Source organism: Pseudophryne corroboree, chromosome 4 (assembly GCF_028390025.1).
Source record: "Pseudophryne corroboree isolate aPseCor3 chromosome 4, aPseCor3.hap2, whole genome shotgun sequence".
NCBI lineage: Eukaryota > Metazoa > Chordata > Amphibia > Anura > Myobatrachidae > Pseudophryne > Pseudophryne corroboree.
In genome coordinates this window covers 126,368,328-126,392,948 of record NC_086447.1, presented here as the reverse complement: position 1 = coordinate 126,392,948, position 24,621 = coordinate 126,368,328, and positions in this window count along the sequence as shown.

The following is a 24,621-nucleotide window of genomic DNA, read 5'->3' as shown; positions in this document are numbered from 1 at the left end:
CGACAGCCGTGATGTTGTCTGACTGAATCAGCACCAGCTGGTTTTGAAGCAGGGGTTCTGCATGCCTTAGGGCATTGTAAATGGCCCTTAGGTCCAGAATATTTATGTGTAGGGAAGTCTCCTGACTCGACCATTGTCCTTGGAAATTTCTTCCCTGAGTGACTGCTCCCCAACCTCGGGGGCTTGCATCCGCGGTCACCAGGACCCAGTCCTGAATGCCGAATCTGCGGCCCTCGAGAAGATGAGCACTCTGCAGCCACCACAGCAGAGACACCCTGGCCCTCGGGGACAGGGTGATCAGCCGATGCATCTGAAGATGCGATCCTCACTTGTCTAACAGGTCCCACTGAAAGTTCCTTGCTTGGAACCTGCCGAAGGGAATTGCTTCGTAAGAAGCTACCATCTTTTCCAGGACTCGCGTGCAATGATGCACCGACACCTGTTTTGGTTTCAGGAGGTCTCTGACCAGAGATGACGACTCCTTGGCCTTCTCCTCCGAGAGAAAAACCTTCTTCTGTTCTGTGTCCAGAAACATGCCCAATATCAGCAGACGCGTCGTAGGAACCAGCTGCGACTTTGGGATATTCAGAATCCAGCCGTGCTGTTGTAGCACTTCCTGAGATAGTGCTACTCCGATCAACGACTGCTCCTTGGACCTCGCCTTTATAAGGAGATCGTCCAAGTACGGGATAATTATAACTCCCTTCTTTCGAAGGAGTATCATCATTTTGGCCATTACCTTGGAACACACCCTCGGTGCCGTGGACAGACCAAACGGCAACGTCTGGAATTGGTAATGGCAGTTCTTTACCACAACCTTGAGGTACTCCTGGTGAGGTGGGTAAATGGGGACATGTAGGTAAGCATCCATGATGTCCAGTGATACTATGTAATCCCCCTCTTCCAGGCTTGCAATAACCGCCCTGAGCGATTCCATTTTGAACTTGAACTTCCTTATATAAGTGTTCAAGGATTTCAAATTTAGAATGGGTCTCACCGAACCGTCTGGTTTCGGTACCACAAACATTGTGGAATAGTAACCCCGTCCCTGTTGAAAGAGGGGAACTTTTATTATCACCTGCTGGAGGTACAGCTTGTGAATTGCCGCCAGTACTACCTCCCTGTCCTGGGGAGTAGTTGGCAAGGCTGATCTGAGGTAACGGCGAGGGGGAGACGCCTCGAATTCCAGCTTGTATCCCTGAGATACCACTTGTAGAACCCAGAGATCCACCTGTGAGCGAACCCACTGGTCGCTGAAATTCCGGAGACGCGCCCCCACCGCACCTGGCTCCGTCTGTGGAGCCCCAGCGTCATGCGGTGGACTCAGTATAAACAGGGGAGGATTTTTGTTCCTGGGAACTGGCTGTCTGGTGCAGCTTTTTCCCTCTCCCCCTGCCTCTGGGCAGAAAGGAAGCACCTTTGATCCGCTTGCCTTTCTGAGGCCGAAAGGACTGTACCTGATAGTACGGTGCTTTCTTAGGTTGTGAGAGAGCCTGAGGTAAAAATGTCGATTTCCCAGCTGTTGCTGTGGATACGAGGTCCGAGAGACCATCCCCAAACAATTCCTCACCCTTATAAGGCAAAACCTCCATGTGCCTTTTAGAATCAGCATCACCTGTCCACTGCCGAGTCCATAATACTCTCCTGGCAGAAATGGACATTGCATTAATTCTAGATGCCAGCCGGCAAATATCCCTCTGTGCATCCCTCATATATAAGACGACGTCTTTAATATGCTCTATGGTTAGCAAAATAGTATCCCTGTCGAGGGTATCAATATTATCTGACAGGGTATCAGACCACGCTGCAGCAGCACTACACATCCATGCTGAAGCAATTGCAGGTCTCAGTATAGTACCTGAGTGTGTATATACAGACTTCAGGATAGCCTCCTGCTTTCTATCAGCAGGCTCCTTCAAGGCGGCCGTATCCTGAGACGGCAGTGCCACCTTTTTTGACAAGCGTGTGAGCGCCTTATCCACCCTAGGAGATATCTCCCAACGTGACCTATCCTCTGGCGGGAAAGGGTACGCCATCAGTAACTTTTTAGAAATTACCAATTTCTTATCGGGGGAACCCCACGCTTCTTCACACACTTCATTCAACTCATCAGATGGGGGAAAAAACACTGGCTGCTTTTTCTCCCCAAACATAATACCCTTTTTAGTGGTACCTGGGTTAATGTCAGAAATGTGTAACACATTTTTCATTGCCGTAATAATGCAACGGATGCCCCTTGTGGATTGTGTATATGTTTCATCCTCGTCGACACTGGAGTCAGACTCCGTGTCGACATCTGTGTCTGCCATCTGAGGTAGCGGGCGTTTGTGAGCCCTTGATGGTCTTTGAGACGCCTGGGCAGGCACGGGCTGAGAAGCCGGCTGTCTCACGGCTGTTACGTCATCCAGCCTTTTATGTAAGGAGTTGACACTGTCGGTTAATACCTTCCACATATCCACCCACTCTGGTGTCGGCCCCGCAGGGGGTGACATCACACTTATCGGCACCTGCTCCGCCTCCACATAAGCCTCCTCATCACACATGTCGACACAGCCGTACCGACACACCGCACACACACAGGGAATGCTCTGACTGAGGACAGGACCCCACCAAGTCCTTTGGGGAGACAGAGAGAGAGTATGCCAGCACACACCACAGCGCTATATAATCAGGGATTTACACTAACACCAAGTGATTTTTCCCTATAGCTGCTTTACAATACAGTTTTGCGCCTAAATTTAGTGCCCCCCCTCTCTTTTTTACCCTTTGAGCCTAGAACATGCAGGGGAGAGCCTGGGGAGCTGTCTTCCAGCGGAGCTGTGAAGAGAAAATGGCGCCAGTGTGCTGAGGGAGATAGCCCCGCCCCTTTTTCGTCTGGCTTCTCACGCTCTTATATTAATATTATGGCAGGGGATTTTTGCACATATACAGTTTATTAGACTATATTATGTGCTTTTTGCCAATTTAAGGTACTCTAATTGCAGCCCAGGGCGCCCCCCCCCCTCCCCAGCGCCCTGCACCCATCAGTGACCGGAGTATGTGGTGTGCATAGGGAGCAATGGCGCACAGCTGCAGTGCTGTGCACTACCTTAATGAAGACCGGAGTCTTCAGCCGCCGATTTCCAGGACGTTCTTCTTGCTTCTGGCTCTGGAAGGGGGACGGCGGCGCGGCTCCGGGACCGGACGACCGAGGCTGGGCCTGTGTTCGATCCCTCTGGAGCTAATGGTGTCCAGTAGCCTAGAAGCCCAAGCTAGCTGCAAGCAGGTAGGTTCGCTTCTCTCCCCTAAGTCCCTCGTAGCAGTGAGTCTGTTGCCAGCAGATCTCACTGAAAATAAAAAACCTAACAAATACTTTCTTTACTAGAAGCTCAGGAGAGCCCCTAGTGTGCAACCAGGTCGAGCCGGGCACAGATTCTAACTGAGGTCTGGAGGAGGGGCATAGAGGGAGGAGCCAGTGCACACCAGATAGTACCTAATCTTTCTTTTAGAGTGCCCAGTCTCCTGCGGAGCCCGTCTATTCCCCATGGTCCTTACGGAGTACCCAGCATCCACTTGGACGTCAGAGAAAGTAAATTGTTGTGGGTGTCTTTAAATGAAGTGTGAGTCATGGCCCTCATTCCGAGTTGTTCGCTCGGTAAAAATCTTCGCATCGCAGCGATTTTCCGCTTAATGCGCATGCGCAATGTTCGCACTGCGACTGCGCCAAGTAAATTTGCTATGCAGTTAGGAATTTTACTCACGGCTTTTTCATCGCTCTGGAGATCGTAATGTGATTGACAGGAAATGGGTGTTACTGGGCGGAAACAGCCCGTTTTATGGGCGTGTGGGAAAAAACGCTACCGTTTCCGGAAAAAACGCAGGAGTGGCTGGAGAAACGGAGGAGTGTCTGGGCGAACGCTGGGTGTGTTTGTGACGTCAAACCAGGAACGACAAGCACTGAACTGATCGCAGATGCCGAGTAAGTCTGGAGCTACTCAGAAACTGCTACGAGGTGTGTAATCGCAATATTGCGAATACATCGTTCGCAATTTTAAGATGCTAAGATTCACTCCCAGTAGGCGGCGGCTTAGCATGAGCAAATCTGCTAAAATCCGCTTGCGAGCGAACAACTCGGAATGAGGGCCCATGTGTTTTGCGTAATGTGTGTTAAAAAATTTTTTATGGACTTATGGTTATTGTGTGTTGTTCTGGGTTGTCTTTTGTGTGGTTGATGTGATTTTTCATGCAGATTTTAATTTTATGCTTACAATTTGGCGCATATATTTGGTGGTAGTGTTTGGTTGTTAGCAGCAAACAAATGTTAAATACAGAGCAATATTCTGGTTCTGTTAAGCTACCACGGTTGGGTTTTTAGTAGTATAATATTGTGAATTCTGCACCTTTGTGTATGGATTGGTTGGTGTAATTGTTTCATAATTGAACTATACACACCCAATGAAGTCAGGCAGAAAAGCATAAGCATAGTTTTGTTTACTTCTCATCAGGTTCCTCATATGTTTACATCACAATAAGGTTTTTGCATAAACATATAAACATAACATAATGTTCATAAGGACAATCTTCATATTTCTACAGTACGAAAGAGACGCAGCACTGCCAGGCCACAACCCACACTGCCAAGAGATGCAGATGCTGGCGATGCAGGTAAGAATTTAGTGTATACGCATATTCTGAAAACACATAGAAATGCAGAATTTTAATGCTTATCTTATCACATAGGTCCTTCTTCATCAAACACCCCTCCACTAAGACGACCATCACAGGGCTCGGATAGTCTCCATAACATGGGTACCAAGAGACGCCGTGTTGAGGCGGAATATCCACCCGCATCCTCACCACCACAACGGCGCATCTCTACAGTGTCGTCCCAGCCACCACAAGCCATTTTGGCCAGTCCACAAAGCGAGGATCCACAATCCCCTCAGCTGTCTGGTGAGTAAACATAACATTTAAATGTAAAAAATTTAAAAAACAGTGGGGTAGATGTATTAACCTGGAGAAGGCATAAGGAAGTGATAAACCAGTGATATGTGCAAGGTGATAAAGGCAGCAGCCAATCAGATCCTAACTGTTAATTTACATATTGGAGTTGATTGGCTGGTGCCTTTATCACCTTGCACATATCACCGGTTTATCACTTCCTTATGCCTTCTCCAGGTTAATACATCTGCCCCAGTGTTTGTGCACAGCCAAAAAAAAATGTGTTTAAAAAAACACTCATCCTTGTAATAATCCCCAACAGCAAGCACATGGGGGTAACGTTAGTAAGATTATTATTTTTTTCAGATGTGATGTTGGCCATAGCAACCAATTTTTATTTTATTTTTATTTTTGCTAGAAACAGCTACATAAATGTTAAGTCTAATCCGATTGTTTTGCATGGCCAACATCACCAGTTCTAAACATCGCCCACCTTAAGACATTTTCTACCATATTTTTTATTACATTTATTTGCACTATATTTAATCAAGTTTTGGCCAGACCACTGACTGCCTTGAACAATGTATGAGTGTATTGCTCAACACATTTAATGTATTGTGTGTGTTTTACAAAAGTAAGCTTCATACACAATATGTAAATGTAGTAATATGTATTTGTTAGAGTTCTTCGTGTTAGCACATTAATTATGGCTCAGAGTCCAACAATTCCCTGAAACATTTTTGAACTGAGTAGGGAACGTAAGAAGCCACATTTTTCTACAAAAAGGTGACCTAAATTGTTACGTTTAGCCCACAATCTATTTATCATTTACAACATGAATATTATGAAGTAATGCATGTTGACGTAAAGCTATAAAAAAACAATGCTAAATATTGACTAAATAGTGGCTGTCTTCAACCCCATACAGAACCACCCATCATGCCCGAGGATACCCAGCAGGAAACTGACTTGCAGGAATCGTACACACTACACCTGCAAGCGATTGATCCAAACCAGCCAACCACGCCGCATGACATAACCCAACCACCCCAAACATCCCACAGCCCCCAATTGAGCCCAACACCACCCCAGCCACAAATGGGCCCAGAGTTTTGGTCCAGTTGGGCCACACAACAGGCGCAATACTATGCCTGTCTGAACACCCACAGCCAATACCTTGCCAGTCTGCCCCATCATCTGCCTAGACTCAGTCGGAATTCAGGCAGACTAATAGTTCAAGTTGGCAGAGTAGCAAATTCTATGGAGCAGATGAGGGCAGACAGCCAAATGCACGCAAATTTACAAAGAATCATGGATGACCAACAGCGGCAGCAACAAGCCCTCATACAAATTATACAACATAACCAATTAATAAACGAAAGCCTCTCCCGAATCATTGCCAACAACACTGCCGCAACTACACAACTCACAGCAAGCCTCAACAACCTGAGCCAAAGCCTAAATGTGTTGGCATCCCATTAACTAAGTTCAGGAACAACCACACCAAGCCAGACCCCAGTTACCTCCCCAGTAAGACGATCCAGCAGAACCAGGACCAACGAACCATCCCAATCCTCTGCACCCAGCAAACAAAAAACAAAGAAATGATCAAGGCTGCAGCAACAACTACAGTATGTTATTTTAAAATTACAAATTATCTAATTGATTCACTCAAAATGCCTGAGTTTAAGGTAATAAATTAGTCATACGCAATATGTGTAATGTTTCATTTGTTAATGAGTGCCTAACTGTAAACAACATGAGAAATAAACAATAACGCAACACAAACAGAATTCAGACCTATCAAACATTTTATAATTGGTGTTAGGCAAGGTTAATTATGAATAAATAATACTTACCGGTAAAATAACGCAGAATCACTTCTTGCCTTACCTGCCTCCCTACATCTGTACTCACACTGTCACCAGATGTTTCTAACTCACCTACTTGCTGACTGTTTTCTTCATCACCAACATGTGGCAGATGTTGGCGCAAACACATGTTATGAAGAAAACAGCAGCAGAACACAATCCTAGTCACCTTTGAGGGACTATACAACAAAAGCCCTGCAGACTTATCCAGACACAGAAACTTAGATTTCAGCACCCCAAAACATCTTTCTATCACATTCCGCGTGGACTTATGTGCATTATTATAATTGTGTTCAGCAGGAGAATCAGGTTGGGACAATGGAGTAAGGAGCCAAGAGTAGCAGCCATAACCACTATCACCTGAAAGACAGATATAGGCAACATTAGGACATGTGGTTTATGGAAAAAAAAACCCATAATGACGAGGTTGAAGTTACCACACATACACACAACACACTTGGAACATACCCAGCAGCCAGCCATCAGGCATTTGTCCGGCATCAAACTTATCAAAGAGGGATGACTGACTGAGTATGAAGGAGTCATAGCAGCCGTTTGCATCACAAACCACCTGGACATTAGTGGATTGGCCCAGATGTCTATTGGTATAAATATATTGCCTGCCCATAGGTGGTTTCAGCTCGTGTGTGCAATCTATGGCACCCAGCACATTGGGCATGCCAGCAAGCTCATAGAAAGCTACCCTGACTGCATGCCACTGCGACTCCTGGGTAGGGAAGCAGATAGAGGTATCTATGTGGGGATCCAAGACATCCAAAACCTGAGTGGACATTACAAAATATAAGGTGAGTGTCATGACCTGTAATAAATACAATACTGTGTTATATTACATAACAGAAGCACCACTTAGACATAGACGTGTATGTATGTTTTAACTCACCTGAATTAAATATTTAGAAAAGGTGGGCTGGGAGATACCAATTACATCGCCAGTCACAGCCTGGAAGCTACCAGTAGCCATAAAGTGCAACACAGCCAGGAGTTTGTGCAGGCCTGAGACAGAGCGAGAGCGTGCTGTCTCAGGGTCTAGGTCCAGTTTGACAAGGTCATGCAGACGGAAAATGTTGTTTCTATTTAGCCGGAACATCTGTATGACCTGGTCATCGGCCAATGCGTTCAAGTTTAAACGCCCCCTAAAAAAACGAGGCCTGCGCAGCCTCCGCGGCACCTGTACAACCTGCTGACCATGTTCAGTTTCCTGGCCCTGGTTTATTGTAGCCTCATGGAGCAGTCTCAGGTATCCCCCAGCAAACAAGAAATCAGTGCTACACACGTCAGCAGCCATTTCAGAGTGAGAGATTAGAAAAATGTGCTTGGGTCCCTTTTAAAGGTCAAAAAATTCAGGTGTGATTAATGTAGAATTGGAAACACATGTAAACACGCTTCTCAAAAGCAGGTCTATATTTTTTCTGCATTTTTTTACGAATTGGTTTTTTTCACGGCAGCAAATGAATTTTCACGGTAGAGATTTCAAATACGAATGCATAGTACATGACAGAGTTCTATACCTAAACAGCCGCGTTTGACCGATGGTGTATTAATTCGTATTTTTACAACACAGCCGTAAAAAAAATACGAATGCCGAGATTTGAGTTTAGTAAATTCCCGAGATGACACTTTGAACAAAAAACACCAAATCGGTCAAAATCGGGAGCTTAGTGAATATACCACATACTCTCTGACAAATGGCCAGAAAATCACAAATTCTGCTAGGGTATGTAAACTTATGAACACAACTGTATATATATATATATATATATATATATATCTCATCATCTATTTTGCAGGAAATCCGACTATATATTAATCATAATCAGGCAGCTTATTTTGACTGATGACATTACAGTATACATGTCAATCTAGTATATGGAACACAAAGAAAAATGCTGCATACTGTATCATAAAGTTACTGTTAATGTTTCTTGCAACTTTTTATTGTTACTGTAGGTTACGGATTTGGGATCTACAAGTTAACATTTGCTTGACTAAAGTGAACCTACACGGGACTGATTGCCCCTTGCTTATCAGTGTCGCAGAAACAAACGCTCAGGGCTGCATGCGTAGATCTCAGGACCAGCTGCTTTTCCCATGGGCAGCTTTACGTAGCTTGCTCATGAGTTACTTGCCCCAAGTTTTTGTGTTAACCCCTGAAGGAAAAACTGCAAATATTGTTTACAAAGACATTTTGTGGTCAATGTCTACAATTTAAAATATACATCACAATATTAGATGCCACTACTGTCTTTGTAAAATTAGTTTGGCTGAACAATAACAGACATCCATATGAGCGAAGCCGTGGTCAAACACTAGTTTTAAATAATTAAACAAATGAGACATAAAGGCTTGGACAAAAATGATGGGGCCCTGAACTTAATATTTTGTCACACAATCTCTAGAGACTATCACGGCAAGCATGCAATTTATGTAGCTCTCAATGAAACGTCTGTACTTGTGCACTGGTATAGTAGTTTGGCCCACTCTTCCTTAGCAGTCTAAGGTTTGATGGGTTCTTTCTCCAGACTGCATGTTTTAGCTCTTTCCATTGATGTTCGATAGGATTCAGATCAGGGCTCATGGATGGCCTTTTCAGAATAGTCCAATGATCTGTTCTCATCCATTCTTGTTGGATTTTTATGTTGTCTTTTCAAACTGTAGTCCTCCTGGGTCTTCTTACATGGGTCCAACTGTCGCTGAAAAGCGTTGGGTGGTGCGATTAGACACTGGCATACCTTGTCCTTGGAGAACAGCTTTTAACTCTTTGGAAGTTTTCTTTGGCTCTTTTTTTCCCCTTCTCACAATCCTTCTGTTTAATCTGGGGTCGATTTTCCTATTGTGGTCACGTCCAGAGAGGTTGGCTACAGTCCCATGGACTTGACACTTCTTCATATTTGCAATGGTAGTCACAGGTACATCAAGCTGATTGGACATGGTCTTATAGCCTTTACCTTTAATGTACTTGTCTATAAGTTTCTTTCTGATCTCCCCAGACAATTCTTTCCACTGCTTTATCTGGCTCATGTTCAGTGTGGTGCACACGATGATATTAAACAGCAGAGTGACTACTTTTCTCCACTTAAATAGGCTGAATGACTGATTAGAAGACTGAAGATGTGTGATGCTAATTCAAGAAAACAATTAGTTTAAAATATCACTTTGATCCAACTGTTATCTTTTCTAAGGGGAACCAACAAAATTGTCTAGGACATTTTAGAATATCTTTTTAGAATAAGCTATAATTGATCTCTCTGTACAGTTTTTGCTTTATTCTATGACATAGCAAAGGTATACAGGTATAAATGAGAAAAAAGCTTTTAATTTCATCACTTTTCAAGAGGAATGAAGCACTGTATCAATGAGCTGTAAGCAGAGTCGGCGGAACCCGCTCAGCAAAGGGATGCAGTGCAGGGAGGCGCATGCCTGGAGAGGTGCTCTCACTGCTCTGCATCCCTTTGCTGTGCGTTTTTGCTGCCGGCTGCGCCTATCACTGTAAATGCATACCGGCTCTTCAAGTCCCCACACCAGCCACGCCGCTGATGTAATCTCCTCCCGTCCTGTGCCAGCACAGTGGCACTATCAGTGGGAGGTGTGTGGGCGGGACTGACGAACAAAGGACGGCTTCGGGAGCAGACAGCTGCAGTTACTGCTGACTGCAGTACTGCCAGGAGCCACTAGATGCCCCCATATCCATGGAGCCATGTCATCACCTGACAGGACTCAGGAACAAAAGAGAGACTGCTCGGGAGGTTGTGTCTATCAGAGGAACTAAGTGAGTATTTTGTATGTGTGATTATCTATCTATCGTCTATCTTTGTGTCTGTCTGTCTTTCTGTCTATTATCTATCTTTCTATCTATCTATCTATCTATCTATCTATTATTATTATTATTATTATTGTTGTTATCCTTTATTTATATGGCGCCACAAGGGTTCCGCAGTGCCCAATTAGAGAGTACATATGCACATAATCAAAACAGGAAGACAGTGACTTACAGTTGAAGCCAATATAGGACAAGTACAGGGTAACTAAGCATAACTACACTAGTAAATGACAGAGATAAGTTCCAAGGTGGCCACAAAACTGCGGGATTTGGGCAGTTGAGGATTATTAAAGTAAGAAAAGGATAAGCACATGAGGGAAGAGGGCCCTACTCATGAGAGCTTACATTCTAAGGGGAGGGGTGGACAGACAGGGGTGACACAGATGGGGTACATAGAGAGCGTGGAACAGAGGGTTAGGATGAGATTTGGCTGGGTTTGGTAAAGAAGTGGGTCTTAAGAGCCCGTTTGAAGTTTTGTAGAGAGGTGGAGAGTCTGAGGAGGAGAGGTAAAGAATTCCAGAGAAAGGGAGCAGCACGTGAAAAATCTTGGCAATAGGAGTGGGAGATAGTAATAAGAAGACAGGAGAGTCGGCGTGCATTAGCAGAGCGAAGAGGACGGGTGTGAGAGTAAAGGGAGATAAGGTCAGAGATGTAAATGGGAGAGGAGTGGGTGAGGGCTTTGTAAGTGAGTGTGAGAAGTTTGAATTGGATTCTGAAAGGGAAGGGAAGCCAGTGAAGGGCTTGTAGAAGAGGGGAGGTGGACGTAGTGCGTTTGGTGAGGATGATGAGCCGGGCAGCAGCATTGAGGATAGATTGGAGTGGAGCGAGGTAATTGTCAGGAAGGCCAGTTAGGAGGAGATTACAGTAGTCCAGTCTGGAAATAATCAGTGAGTGAATAATGATCTTAGTGGCATCCTGGGTGAGAAAAGGTCTGATTCTGGAAATGTTTTTGAGATGAAAATGACAGGTTTGTGAGAGGTGCTGAATGTGTGGTTTGAATGAGAGGGAGGAGTCAAGGATTACGCCAAGACAGCGTACCTGGGGGCTAGAGGAGATAGTCGTGCCATCAATTGATAATGAGATTGTGGGAGGTGAGGTTGTGCGGGAGGGTGGGAAGATGATCAGCTCAGTCTTAGACATGTTGAATTTAAGAAAGCGCTGGGACATCCAGGAAGAGATAGCAGAAAGACAGTTGGAGGTACGAGTGAGGAGAGCGGGGGAGAGGTCAGGGGAGGAGAGGTAGATTTGAGTGTCATCAGCATAGAGGTGGTATTGGAAGTTAAAAGAACTAATGAGTTCACCTAAAGAGGACGTATAGAGTGAGAAAAGGAGAGGACCAAGAACAGAGCCTTGGGGGACACCAACAGTTAGTGGAAGTAGGGGGGAGGTAGCATCATGAGAGGAGACAGAGAAGCAACGATCAGAGAGGTAGGAGGACAGCCAGGAGAGGGCAGTATCACGCAGACCAAGAGAGTGAAGGATTTGCAGAAGGAGAGGGTGATCCACAGTGTCAAAAGCAGCAGAGAGGTCAAGAAGAATAAGCAGAGAGTAGTGGCCCTTAGCTTTGGCTGCATGGAGGTCATTGCATACTTTTGTGAGGGCAGTTTCAGTGGAGTGGAGAGAACGGAAACCAGACTGGAATGGGTCAAGCAGTGAGTGAGAGGAAAGAAAGGCAGTGAGGCGATTATAGACAATATGCTCAAGAAGTTTGGAGGCAAAAGGGAGGAGAGAGATGGGTCGATAGTTGGAGAGAGTGTTTGGATCAAGGGTAGGTTTTTAAGAATAGGGGAGACAAGAGCATGCTTAAAAGCAGAGGGCACAGTGCCTGATGAGAGGGAGAGATTGAGAAGGTGAGCAAGATTGGAACAGGCAGAAGGAGAGAGGTAGCGGAGGAGGTGGGAGGGGATAGGGTCAAGTGGGGAGGTTGTGGGGGGGGGGGGGACGGATAAGGGCCATGACTTCCTCACCAGATACATGGGAGAAAGATGTCAGAATTGGTAAGAGGGAAGGGGAGGGGCGGCAAGGGAAAGGTGGTGGCTGGTTGCTGGTCTGGTGGGATGTGATGTCCTGACGTATGGAGTCAATCTTGGATGTAAAATAAGTGGCAAAGTCAAGCGCAGACAATGAGGAAGGGAGAGGAGGTGGTGGTGGGCAGAGAAGGGAGTTAACAGTGGCAAAGAGGCGCCGGGGGTTGGAAGACTGAGTAGAGATGAGAATTATGAAGTATGATTGTTTAGCGAGGGAAAGGGCAGTACTGAAGGATGAGAGCATAAATTTTAAATGGCGGAAGTATGCTTTAGAGCGAGATTTCCTCCACTGTCGCTCGGCAGTACGGCAGCATTTTTGAAGATATCTGGTGCATTTGGTGTGCCAGGGTTGAGGTGTTGATCTGCGAGGGTGAATAGTGGTTGGCGGAGCTACAGAGTCAAGGGCAGAAGTAAGAGATGCATTGCATAGGGTTGTGACTTGTTCAGGGCATGTGAGAGAGAGAAGAGGAGAGAGAAGTGAGTCAAACAGAGAGGATAGGGATGAGGCGTCAATAGCCTCAATGTTACGCTTAGTGATGGTAGCCTTAGGAGGGAGAGATGGGGAAGCAGAGATAGATAAGTTGAAAGAGAGCAGGTGGTGGTCAGAGAGGGGAAAAGGGGAATTGGAGAAATATCACAGCGGTGAGTGAAAACCAGATCCAGTGAGCTCCCGTTCACATGGGAGGGTGAGGTGGTCCACTGGGAGAGACCAAGTGAAGAGGTGAGGTTAAGGAGTTTAGAGGCAGGTGATTTTGTGGGGTTATCAATAGGGATGTTGAAATCACCTAGAATAATGGAGGGAATCTCAGGAGAGAGGAAGTGAGGTAGCCAGGAAGCAAAGTTGTCGAGGAATTTGGAGGAAATGCCAGGTGGACGGTAAATGACAGCAACTCGAAGATTAGTAGGTTGGTAGAGGCATATTGCATGGACCTCAAATGTAGAGAATGTAAGGGATGGTTCTGGAGGTATAAGTTGGAATGTGTAGCTTCAGGGTAAAAGGATCCCAACACCACCCCCATGGCGACCCCTGGGTCGGGGTGTGTGTGAGAATGTGAGGCCCCCAACAGAGAGGGCAGCAGGAGAAGTGGTGTCATAGGGAGTAATCCAGGTTTCTGTAATGGCCAGGAGGTGCAGGGAGTTGGAAATGAAAAGGTCATGAGTGGGGGCCAGTTTGTTGCAAACAGATCTGGCATTCCAGAGGGCACAGGATAGGGGGTAGGAGTTTGTGGGAGAGATGTGAATGAGATTATCAGGACTGCTGTAGCGTTGAGGTAAGATTGATGTGGAAGGAAGGGATAAAGAGGGTGTAATGATGGAACTGGGGCCTTGGCTAGGAAAGGCGGCTGCAGGAGTGAGGCAGGGAGTGTAGTATGATACTGGTGAAGGAGAGGTAAGGTGACAGGCAGAGGAGGGAGATTTATCTATCTATCTATCTATCTATCTATCTATCTATCTATGTGTCCGTCTGTTTTTTTCTTCACTCTGTCTCTTTGTTGAAGGGGTCTCTGCCTGCTATAATGTGTACAATGGGGACTCTTGCCTACCGTAATGTGTAAAGTGGGACTCTTGCCTATCGTAATGTGTAAATTGGGGACTCTTGCCTCACGTAATGTGTAAAATGGGGACTCTTGCCTGCCGTAATGTGTAAAATGGGGACACCTGCCTGCCGTAATGTGTAAAATGGGGACACCTGCCTGCCGTAATGTGTAAAATGGGGACACCTTTCTGCCGTAATGTGTAAAATGGGGACACTTGCCTGCCGTAATGTGTAAAATGGGGACACATGCCTGCCGTAATGTGTAAAATGGGGACACCTGTCTGCTGTAATGTGTAAAATGGGGACACTCGCCTGCCGTAATGTGTAAAATGGGGACTCTTGCCTGCCGTAATGTGTAAAATGGGGACACCTGCCTGCCGTAATGTGTAAAATGGGGACACCTGTCGGCCGTAATGTGTAAAATGGGGACTCTTGCCTGCCGTAATGTGTAAAATAGGGACTTTTGCCTGTCGTAATGTGTAAAATGACAGTCTGAGTACCGACAGCGGTGAATCGAGTTACTCCAATCGGTGAATGGAGTAATTTGAATTAATACTATTGTGTGACCACGCCCCACCTGTTTTTTTGCGGTGTGCGACTTCAGCGTGCATTGTCCCATTATTAAGTATGGGAGAGAGGGCGCAAATTTATAGTTTGCAGGAGGGCACCGAACACCCTTGCACCGGCCCTGGCTGTAAGGGTACCAACCAATTTGTCCGCATCTGTAGAATAAATTTGTTTAAAAATTCCCAAGGAAGAAGCCATAAAACTATAATTGTAAATAGAATTCTCATTACCATTTAACAAGTACGGCTGTGAACGTTTAATTACAGATCACATTGCAAAGCGCTCATCTTGAGCCACAATCTCAACAAGGGCAGCCAGATATATTTGTTCTTTTTATATTTTACAGATAACGCAGCTTTTCTTGTTAACAACATGTAGTCTGCAGCAACCTGATAATACAACTGTGTTTTAGTCTTTCAAAATTAATTACACGTCTTAAGCTTTACAATCCAGCAGTGGAAGAGAAAAGCGTGATTTCTGTTTGTGTAGGAGAAATAGAACAGATAGATATAAATCTCTGGTTGAAGTTTATAGCTTGCTATCTTCCAACTAGATCTAGGGAACGGATCTGGTCATTGGACTTATATGGATCAGTGTGATAACCTCATAAAGATCATTCAGATTTCAGGTTTGGCAAGAAAGTACCAATTGGATTATGTGATGTCCACTAATGCTACAATGAACGCTACATAAAAGCTATTATTAATAACATTCACAAATATTTATGTAAAAGTCCCCATATCTTGTCAGAACTTGATATTTCACATTATGTTAAATAGGCTTACCATACTATCCCTTTAAACCGAGACACTCATGAATTATGTAGAATCCCCCCCTGGTACAATGCAGGCATATTTTACCATACCCAGTAACAGGGGGTACAGGGGAAACCACCGGTGGGCCCTACTGCCTGGGGGCCCACTCCTTCCTCTAGGGATCAGGTTCCAGATTGTGCACTTGTATTATACATGGTAGATATGTTGCATTACACTGCACAAGTCTATTGTGTATTTCAAGCCTCTGTGGGGGTTGTTCACACCCCCTTTGTAGGCTGACCACACCCCTAAGTATGGGCCCTGATCACTGCATTCCCCCGGTGGGCCCTTCATGCCCCAGTCCGACACTGCCCAGTAACAGTTATCATATTTCACACACCTACTCTGCTCCACGCTGGTCGTGGCTGAGGCACAGGTACCAGTTGGTCCCCTGAATACTCAGGAGTTTAATTACATGAGCTTTGTGGTAGTGGACTACAAGTGCCAGTGCAGAGCAGAAAGAATGGTATACGGTCATTGGGTCGACACCACTTAGGTCAACAGTCATTAGGTTGAAAACTATTGGTCGATATGCATTAGGTCGACAGGGTCACTAGGTTGACGTGGTCATTAGGTCGACAGTTCAAAAAGTCAACATGAGTTTTTCACATTTTTTTAAAATTTTTGAACTTTTTCATACTTTCCGATCCACATGGACTACAATTGGAAACGGTAACCTTGCCCGAAGCATGGTGAGCTAAGTGAGCCATGCGAGGGGACACAGTGCACTAATTGGGGTTCCCCGTCACTTTGCGAAGAAAACGACACCAAAAAAAGTAACAAAACTCATGTCGATCTTTTGACCTGTCGACCTAGTACATGTCGACCTAGTGACCCTGTCAACCTAATGCATGTCGACCAATAGTGGTCGACCCAATGACTGTCGACCTAAGTTGTGTTGACCCAACAACCCATACCCAAAAGAATTGGGCGCCAGACCGTCTCATGAAAAACAACATAAACAGCTTATTTAAAATACAAAAACAGTGTAATAGCCGGAATAACATTTGGATATGTGCTCCTCTGTCCAGCAAACTAATTATATCGGTTACATCAGACAACATTAGGATACCTCTTCCAATGCAGTACTTCATTACAGCAGCATAAATGGTGAACAGCAGTACATACCAGTATATCCTAGGACCAGTAGTGCTACAGCAGCACACCGGGACTTTCTTCAGTGTGTTTTTCCCCCTGTTCACTGGGGATTCTCACAGACTATCTAAACAGGGTATAACATGTACTCTAGTCAATTGGGGGCCTTTAAACGTGCCGTGTGGCTTACAACCACTCACCCAGATACGTCCTCTCCCGTGACTCACACCTGGCATCCTTCTTCTAGGGTACCCCTAAAGGTGGGGATCCCCTTTGGTTCCTTTCACTGGACTCTGCATACTGCTGCTCTCACACTGCGGTCTCTCTCTCTCTCACTGAAGATGCAGGCTACCATATTTGCAGAAATATGGGTTCCACCTCTCTTCATAGCAACACCCACACGGTGCTCTTCTCTCCACAATGCCAGGGACCGTGTAACCCACTTTCCCCTGTCCCAGCACTGGCTTTCCTCCTGGACCCTAGCCTGTGCCCTCAATCTCAGTCCAGCACACTGCTCATCTCCCTCTCTATATCTGTCCTTTGTTTGTCTCACTTCCTACCCTGAGTGCCCTCCCCCCTACATGTGGAAGAAAACAGTCTGCAATAGGCGAGGCTGTAGTCCCATGTTCTTGGCGAAATGCGGCATGTGTAAATCATGCACTTACTTTCAGCTTAGATTAGCATGGCATGTTTGTGTTAGGAGCCTCCGCAGTGGCTCACAGGTGCAGATGGTTGATAGGCAACCAGGATTCTCGGATGCACTGACTGTTGGTCTCGGCTGTTACTAAACAGCGGGTACGCTAGAGATGAGCGCCTGAAATTTTTCGGGTTTTGTGTTTTGGTTTTGGGTTCGGTTCCGCGGCCGTGTTTTGGGTTCGACCGCGTTTTGGCAAAACCTCACCGAATTTTTTTTGTCGGATTCGGGTGTGTTTTGGATTCGGGTGGTTTTTTCAAAAAACCCTAAAAAACATCTTAAAACATTGAATTTGGGGGTCATTTTGATCCCATAGTATTATTAACCTCAATAACCATAATTAACACTCATTTTCAGTCTATTCTGAACACCTTACACCTCACAATATTATTTTTAGTCCTAAAATTTGCACCGAGGTCGCTGGATGACTAAGCTCAGCGACCCTAGTGGCCGACACAAACACCGGGCCCATCTAGGAGTGGCACTGCAGTGTCACGCAGGATGTCCCTTCCAAAAAACCCTCCCCAAACAGCACATGACGCAAAGAAAAAAAGAGGCGCAATGAGGTAGCTGTGTGAGTAAGATTAGCGACCCTAGTGGCCGACACAAACACCGGGCCCATCTAGGAGTGGCACTGCAGTGTCACGCAGGATGTCCCTTCCAAAAAACCCTCCCCAAACAGCACATGACGCAAAGAAAAAAAGAGGCGCAATGAGGTAGCTGACTGTGTGAGAAAGATAAGCGACCCTAGTGGCCGACACAAACACCGGGCCCATCTAGGAGTGGCACTGCAGTGTCACGCAGGATGTCCCTTCCAAAAAACCCTCCCCAAACAGCACATGACGCAAAGAAAAAAAGAGGCGCAATGAGGTAGCTGTGTGAGTAAGATTAGCGACCCTAGTGGCCGACACAAACACCTGGCCCATCTAGGAGTGGCACTGCAGTGTCACGCAGGATGTCCCTTCCAAAAAACCCTCCCCAAACAGCACATGACGCAAAGAAAAAAAGAGGCGCAATGAGGTAGCTGACTGTGTGAGAAAGATAAGCGACCCTAGTGGCCGACACAAACACCGGGCCCATCTAGGAGTGGCACTGCAGTGTCACGCAGGATGTCCCTTCCAAAAAACCCTCCCCAAACAGCACATGACGCAAAGAAAAAAAGAGGCGCAATGAGGTAGCTGACTGTGTGAGAAAGATAAGCGACCCTAGTGGCCGACACAAACACCGGGCCCATCTAGGAGTGGCACTGCAGTGTCACGCAGGATGTCCCTTCCAAAAAACCCTCCCCAAACAGCACATGACGCAAAGAAAAATAAAAGAAAAAAGAGGTGCAAGATGGAATTGTCCTTGGGCCCTTCCCACCCACCCTTATGTTGTATAAACAAAACAGGACATGCACACTTTAACCAACCCATCATTTCAGTGACAGGGTCTGCCACACGACTGTGACTGAAATGACGGGTTGGTTTGGACCCCCACCAAAAAAGAAGCAATTAATCTTTCCTTGCACAAACTGGCTCTACAGAGGCAAGATGTCCACCTCATCATCATCCTCCGATATATCACCGTGTACATCCCCCTCCTCACAGATTATCAATTCGTCCCCACTGGAATCCACCATGTCAGCTCCCTGTGTACTTTGTGGAGGCAATTGCTGCTGGTCAATGTCTCCGCGGAGGAATTGATTATAATTCATTTTAATGAACATCATCTTCTCCACATTTTCTGGATGTAACCTCGTACGCCGATTGCTGACAAGGTGAGCGGCGGCACTAAACACTCTTTCGGAGTACACACTTGTGGGAGGGCAACTTAGGTAGAATAAAGCCAGTTTGTGCAAGGGCCTCCAAATTGCCTCTTTTTCCTGCCAGTATAAGTACGGACTGTGTGACGTGCCTACTTGGATGCGGTCACTCATATAATCCTCCACCATTCTATCAATGGTGAGAGAATCATATGCAGTGACAGTAGACGACATGTCCGTAATGGTTGTCAGGTCCTTCAGTCCGGACCAGATGTCAGCATCAGCAGTCGCTCCAGACTGCCCTGCATCACCGCCAGCGGGTGGGCTCGGAATTCGGATTTGGGATTTCGAAGAATGCACAGTTCTTTGCTGTGCTGCTTTTGCCAGCTTGAGTCTTTTCATTTTTCTAGCGAGAGGCTGAGTGCTTCCATCCTCATGTGAAGCTGAACCACTAGCCATGAACATAGGCCAGGGCCTCAGCCGTTCCTTGCCACTCCGTGTGGTAAATGGCATATTGGCAAGTTTACGCTTCTCCTCCGACAATTTTATTTTAGGTTTTGGAGTCCTTTTTTTTCTGATATTTGGTGTTTTGGATTTGACATGCTCTGTACTATGACATTGGGCATCGGCCTTGGCAGACGACGTTGCTGGCATTTCATCGTCTCGGCCATGACTAGTGGCAGCAGCTTCAGCACGAGGTGGAAGTGGATCTTGATCTTTCCCTAATTTTGGAACCTCAACTTTTTTGTTCTCCATATTTTATAGGCAGAACTAAAAGGCACCTCAGGTAAACAATGGAGATGGATGGATTGGATACTAGTATACAATTATGGACGGACTGCCACGGTTAGGTGGTATAAAAAAACCACGGTTAGGTGGTATATAATACAATTATGGATGGACGGACTGCCTGCCGAGTTCCGACACAGAGGTAGCCACAGCCGTGAACTACCGCACTGTACACTGGTTGATAAAGAGATAGTAGTATACTCGTAACAACTAGTATGACACTATGACGACGGTATAAAGAATGAAAAAAAAACCACGGTTAGGTGGTATATATTATAATAATAATACAATTATGGATGGACGGACTGCCTGCCGACTGCCGACACAGAGGTAGCCACAGCCGTGAACTACCGCACTGTACACTGGTTGATAAAGAGATAGTAGTATACTCGTAACAACTAGTATGACACTATGACGACGGTATAAAGAATGAAAAAAAAAACCACGGTTAGGTGGTATATATTATAATAATAATACAATTATGGATGGACGGACTGCCTGCCGACTGCCGACACAGAGGTAGCCACAGCCGTGAACTACCGCACTGTACACTGGTTGATAAAGAGATAGTAGTATACTCGTAACAACTAGTATGACACTATGACGACGGTATAAAGAATGAAAAAAAAACCACGGTTAGGTGGTATATATTATAATAATAATACAATTATGGATGGACGGACTGCCTGCCGACTGCCGACACAGAGGTAGCCACAGCCGTGAACTACCGCACTGTACACTGGTTGATAAAGAGATAGTAGTATACTCGTAACAACTAGTATGACACTATGACGACGGTATAAAGAATGAAAAAAAAACCACGGTTAGGTGGTATATATTATAATAATAATACAATTATGGATGGACGGACTGCCTGCCGACTGCCGACACAGAGGTAGCCACAGCCGTGAACTACCGCACTGTACACTGGTTGATAAAGAGATAGTAGTATACTCGTAACAACTAGTATGACACTATGACGACGGTATAAAGAATGAAAAAAAAACCACGGTTAGGTGGTATATATTATAATAATAATACAATTATGGATGGACGGACTGCCTGCCGAGTTCCGACACAGAGGTAGCCACAGCCGTGAACTACCGCACTGTACACTGGTTGATAAAGAGATAGTAGTATACTCGTAACAACTAGTATGACACTATGACGACGGTATAAAGAATGAAAAAAAAACCACGGTTAGGTGGTATATATTATAATAATAATACAATTATGGATGGACGGACTGCCTGCCGACTGCCGACACAGAGGTAGCCACAGCCGTGAACTACCGCACTGTACACTGGTTGATAAAGAGATAGTAGTATACTCGTAACAACTAGTATGACACTATGACGACGGTATAAAGAAAGAAAAAAAAATACCACAGTTAGGTGGTATATATTATAATAATAATACAATTATGGATGGACGGACTGCCTGCCGACTGCCGACACAGAGGTAGCCACAGCCGTGAACTACCGCACTGTACACTGGTTGATAAAGAGATAGTAGTATACTCGTAACAACTAGTATGACACTATGACGGTATAAAGAATGAAAAAAAAACCACGGTTAGGTGGTATATATTATAATAATAATACAATTATGGATGGACGGACTGCCTGCCGACTGCCGACACAGAGGTAGCCACAGCCGTGAACTACCGCACTGTACACTGGTTGATAAAGAGATAGTAGTATACTCGTAACAACTAGTATGACACTATGACGGTATAAAGAATGAAAAAAAAACCACGGTTAGGTGGTATATATTATAATAATAATACAATTATGGATGGACGGACTGCCTGCCGACTGCCGACACAGAGGTAGCCACAGCCGTGAACTACCGCACTGTACACTGGTTGATAAAGAGATAGTAGTATACTCGTAACAACTAGTATGACACTATGACGACGGTATAAAGAAAGAAAAAAAAATACCACGGTTAGGTGGTATATATTGTAATACAATTATGGATGGACGGACTGCCTGCCGAGTTCCGACTGCCGACACAGAGGTAGCCACAGCCGTGAACTACCGCACTGTACTGTGTCTGCTGCTAATATAGACTGGTTGATAAAGAGATAGTATACAATACATACAACAATATACTACTATACTGGTGGTCAGGCACTGGTCACCACTAGTCACACTGGCAGTGGCACTCCTGCAGCAAAAGTGTGCACTGTTTAATTTTAAATTAATATAATATTATGTACTCCTGGGGGCTCCTGCTATAACAACCTGCAGTGCTCCCCAGTCTCCCCCACAATTATTATAAGCTTTGCCTTTTATACATTGATGTGCAGCACACTGGGCTGAGCTGAGTGCACACAGACTGAGTCACACTGTGTGACTGGCTGCTGCTGTGTATCGTTTTTTTTCAGGCAGAGAACGGATATAGCAGAGAACGGATATATTATATTAAAATAAATAAAAGTTAACTAACAACAACTGCACTGGTCACTGTGGTAAACTCTGTCTGACTCTGCACAATCTCTCTCTCTCTTCTAATCTAATTTCTAATGGAGAGGACGCCAGCCACGTCCTCTCCCTATCAATCTCAATGCACGTGTGAAAATGGCGGCGACGCGCGGCTCCTTATATAGAATCCGAGTCTCGCGAGAATCCGACAGCGTCATGATGACGTTCGGGCGCGCTCGGGTTAACCGAGCAAGGCGGGAGGATCCGAGTCTGCTCGGACCCGTGAAAAAAACATGAAGTTCGTGCGGGTTCGGTTTCAGAGAAACCGAACCCGCTCATCTCTAGGGTACGCTTCCTTTGTTTCTGTTGCTACTCAGCTCCAGTGTAAGTATTGCAGTGGGTATGTCCCTGTATGTGCAACTACTGCACTGTAAGTAGGGGGTGGGGCCAGCTGCCACAAAGGTTTTGATAAACATTAGAGAGTGCATGGTCTGGGACCCTTGATAAATAAATATATATATATATATATCTCCTATATAATAGCCTTGTTATTCTGTGCCTGGCCCTCTAATGCTGGGCGGAGTCACAGGCACAGATCTGGGTGGCTGGATGCAGGCCAGGAACGGTCCCCTCCCTTGGTCCGCCCATCCCCGCCCAGTCCCCTCCCCATCTCCGCCCAGTCCCCTCTTTCCCTCCTCCCTGTACACTCCCTGCACCCTGGTGACACTGCAGCCGGTGAGTCTTGCTGCTGCTGCACAGTCCGGAGGAGAATGGCGTGCATGAGCTCTGACTGCCGCACCCGCGGCACCCACAGCCTTCACATCATCCGTCCCCCACCCGCGGCACACGCCCCGCACCCTCCCACCCGCGGCACCCACACCTGCAGCACCCCCCGCCCCTCCCCCACCTGTGGACCTCCCACCCCTCCCCCACCTGCAGCACTCCCGCCCCCTCCCCCACCCACAGCACCCACATCTGCAGCACCCCCCACCCCTCCCCCACCCGCGGCACTCCCGCCCCCACCCATAGCACCCACATATGCAGCACCCCCCACCCGCGGCACTCCCGACTCTCCCTTACCCGCGGCACCCACATCTGCAGCCCACCCGCGGCACTCCCGCCCCTTCCCCCACCCGCGGCACACTCCCCTCCCCCAACCACGGCACTCCCACCCCCTCCCCCACCCGTTGCACCCACACCTGCAGCTCCCCCACCCACAGCACTCCCGCCCCTCCCCCACCCGCAGCACTCCCGCCCCCTCCCCCGCCCATAGCACCCACATCTGCAGCACCCCCCACCCCTCCCCCACCCGCGGCACTCCCGCCCTCTCCCCCACCCATAGCACCCACATCTGCAGCACACCTCCCCCTCCCACGGCACCCCCACCCGTCCCCCACCCGCGCACTCCCGCCCCCTCCCCCATCCATAGCACCCACATCTGCAGCCCACCTACGGCACTCCCGCCCCTCCACCCACCCGCGGCACACTCCCCTCCCCCAACCGCGGGACTCCCGCCCCTTCCCCCACACGTTGTACCCACACCAGCACCCCCCGCACCTCCCCTACCTGCAACACTCTCACTCCTCCCCCACCCACAGCACATGCCCCTCCCCCACCCATGGCACTCCCGCCCCCTCTCCCACCCGTAGCACCAACACCTGCAGCACCCCCTGCCCCCTCCCCCACCCACGGCACTCACGCCCCCTCCCCCACCCGCAGCACATGCCCCTCCCCAATCCACGCCACTCTAGCCCCCTCCCCAATCCGATGCACCCACACCTGCAGCCCCCCCGCCCCTCCCCCACCCATGGCACTCCCTCACCCAATGCACCCACACCTGCAGCACCCCCCGCCCCTCCCCCACCCGCGACACTCCAGCCCCACCCCCACCCGCAGCACATGCCCCTCCCCCACCCACGGCACTCCCTCCCACACCCATAGCACCCACACCTGCAGCACCCCCCGCTCCTCCCCCACCCGCTGCACCCCCCGCCCCTTCCCTATCTGCTGCACTCACAGCACCCACCACATCCGTCCCCCACCCACGGCACGTGTCCCTCCCCCACCTGTGGCACTCCCGTCCCCTCCCCCACCCGTAGCACCTGCAAACCGCTGTAGCCCCCACCCCACCCCCATACCCACCTCTCCTCCTCATAACACCCCCGCACCCTCCACCCCACCTGCCCCTCCCCCACCCGCGGCACCCCCGCACCACCCCCACCCGCGGCACCCACAGTGTCCACCACATCCGCCCCCACCCGCGGCATCAACCACATCCGCCTCGCGCCCCCCTCC